The following is a 3,401-nucleotide window of genomic DNA, read 5'->3' as shown; positions in this document are numbered from 1 at the left end:
CGGACCAAGTACACAAGCATTGTCGCTAGATACATGGTAAAACCATTCCCTGCATTCCCATTTATTTTGGTTCTGAAAAGCAATTTAGTTGTACAGTAAAACAAACAGCCAATAATTTCATCATGCGCTTAGCAGCAACATGCATCACTTCAAAGCCACCATGTACAAAGTAGTGTGTGAATTGGAGGTTTTCTTTCAAGTATCCTTTGGATTTACTGATCTGCTATAAAGGGTTATCTGTACAATTGTGGAAGATAAACATCCTTGATCCAAAGCAGTGGTCTTCACACTGACACAAAGACTACAGTGAATTGCACTTTGGTAACAAAAGCTATAAATCTTCAATATTAGGAAATAAACAAAAGAATGATTTGAAGCAGAGCGAAGTGTTCCATGCTATTGGTATCTGATAAATCCTTTTCTTTGATAGTGTAAGATAGCTTCTACTATTAGAACTCAGATCTCCAACAAATTAAAGGGGTTATATGAAATAAATTCTCAATCTGTAACATGCTTTCCTTTTTCCTTAGATGAAAGATGATCTGCTCTTTGAACAAGGCTCAGGATGCTCTAGGGAATTAAAACGTTTTCTCCATCAATCTTGTCTGGCATGTCCAAAGGCTGTCCAAGTATCATCCCTCTCAGATCACAATAGGTTCTCATAGTGAATCTTAATTACGGTTTTAGTTATTGGATACAATGGTTTAGAGTGGTGTAACTTGTTCCGGAAAAGCAGTGAACAGATACAGCCTTCAAATGCTATACATTTATATTGCATGCCATCCCAATCTCTGTGCAGTGAGAGATTCCAGAGTGCTTACCCAGGGTTCATGTTTCCTTTGGAACAAGGCACAGTGAAGACTGTGGTTTCTATATGATATATGGTTTATTGATGCATATATACAATTTGAGTCTTGAGCCCCTTGATGGAGGGGCTCACAGCATTAGAATCCCGAAAGGGTCTTGCTTCTCCCATAGCCGCAGCCTTGGATTCAAGCAAAAATCAGGCATGACACTCTCTCTGGCTTCCCAGCCTGCAGCTTTGCTTCTACCTTCTAGCTCACATAACTCAACTCTGGTCTATGGCTTTTTAACTATCAGTGAGTGGCACACAACCACTTCATTTGTTACCATAATGGCCCATACTTAGAATCAGAGTTGGAAGGAACCCCAAGGTCATCTAGTAAAAAAAACCCTGCAATCATTACTTCACCTGGTAAGGTGAGGGTCATTACCTCAGCAAGAAGCTCGCCTGGCTATTCCAGGAATTCAATTCCTGCTGGATCCAGCATACAACCACAACTCATAACAATGCTCCTAGGGCTTTTGTAACTTCTCTTGTTGTCGTGAATTTTTATTTGTTCTTCACTCCCATCTTCCTCTGGCCTTCATGACAATTACAGAATGTAGGAGATAACAAATCCATATGATCATGAACATAAATCATGCATCCCGTAGCAAAGTAAATTGACTGCAAAGGTGAACATTATTATTAGAAGGTGGGAGATAAAAATATAAATTGCATATTATTTGACTTTTCTGCTGATAGGTTGAAATGAATTGGGAATTGTATGTTGGAATTAATTCATCAAGAAATATATCATTTGCTGAAAGTATAATGAAATAAGTGAGTGGCTAGGTCTGTATGTTAATTGCTTCACAATTATAGAATCTGTGCTGCATAGCTCAGATTGAAGATAAACATTCTACCACCATTGCAGTCAAATATTTTTCTCATTTGCAGCCAACATTTTCTTGCACAGTTCCTGACCGCCCATAAACCATGCAGTGTGGCACCTGTTTTTGCAGCCAACCAGGAGAATAATAATAATAATAATAATTTATTATTTATACCCCGCCCATCTGGCTGGGCCTCCCCAGCCACTCTGGGCGGCTTCCATAAAAACCAAAAATACAGTAAAATATCACACGTTAAAAACTTCCCTGAACAGGGCTGCCTTAAGATGTCTTCTGAATGTCAGGTAGTTGTTTATCGCTTTGACATCTGCTGGAAGGGCGTTCCACAGGGCGGGCGCCACTACTGAGAAGGCCCTCTGCCTGGTTCCCTGTAGCTTTGCTTCTCGCAATGAGGGAACCGCCAGAAGGCCCTCGGCGCTGGACCTCAGCGTCCGGGCAGAATGATGGGGGTGGAGACGCTCCTTCAGGTATACTGGACCGAGGCCGTTTAGGGCTTTAAAGGTCAGCACCAACACTTTGAATTGTGCTCGGAAACGTACTGGGAGCCAATGTAGGTCTTTCAAGACCGGTGTTATATGGTCTCGGCGGCCGCCCCCAGTCACCAGTCTAGCTGCCGCATTCTGGATTAGTTGTAGTTTCCGAGTCACCTTCAAAGGTAGCCCCACGTAGAGTGCATTGCAGTAGTCCAAGCGGGAGATAACCAGAGCATGCACCACTCTGGCGAGGCAGTCCGCAGGCAGATAGGGTCTCAGCCTACGTAGCAGATGGAGCTGGTAAACAGCTGCCCTGGACACAGATTTGACCTGTGCCTCCATGGACAGCTGTGAGTCCAAAATGACTCCCAGGCTGCGCACCTGGTCCTTCAGGGGCACAGTTACCCCATTCAGGACCAGGGAATCCTCCACACCTGCCCGCCTCCTGTCCCCCAAAAACAGTACTTCTGTCTTGTCAGGATTCAACCTCAATCTGTTAGCCGCCATCCATCCTCCAACCGCCTCCAGACACTCACGCAGGACCTTCACCGCCTTCACTGCTTCTGGTTTAAAAGAGAGGTAGAGCTGGGTATCATCCGCATACTGATGAACACCCAGCCCAAACCTCCTGATGATCTCTCCCAGCGGCTGCATATAAATGTTGAAAAGCATGGGGGAGAGGACAGAACCCTGAGGCACCCTACAAGTGAGAGCCCAGGGGTCTGAACACTCATCCCCCACCACCACTTTCTGAACACGGCCCAGGAGGAAGGAGCGGAACCACTGTATAACAGTGCCCCCAGCTCCCAGCCCCTCAAGATGGTCCAGAAGGATGCTATGGTCGATGGTATCAAACGCCGCTGAGAGATCCAGCAGAACTAGGAAACAGCTCTCACCTTTGTCCCTAGCCCGCCGGAGATCATCAACCAGTGCGACCAAGGCAGTTTCAGTCCCATGATGAGGCCTGAATCCCGACTGGAAGGGATTCTTAATGCAAGGTCTTAAAACGGAGTCTTTCGTAAATGCATGTATTAACAAAAAAGTTTCTATGATTTGCAAGACATAAATTTTATTTAAAGATCTGTTATCCAAATGTAACTAATAATACATCTCATTATGTGACAGCAACATGCTTTCTCAGGTCTTAATGCCTGTACATCCCACATACATCCTAAGAATGTTGTCCAGGGATCTGTCTTCAGTACAAGGGATCAATGCTTAAATAACTCA

The sequence above is a fragment of the Podarcis bocagei genome, assembly GCF_964188305.1.
Source record: "Podarcis bocagei genome assembly, chromosome: 8".
Lineage (NCBI taxonomy): Eukaryota > Metazoa > Chordata > Lepidosauria > Squamata > Lacertidae > Podarcis > Podarcis bocagei.
The sequence above is the reverse complement of the archived record's forward strand: the minus strand, read 5'-3'. Positions refer to the sequence as shown.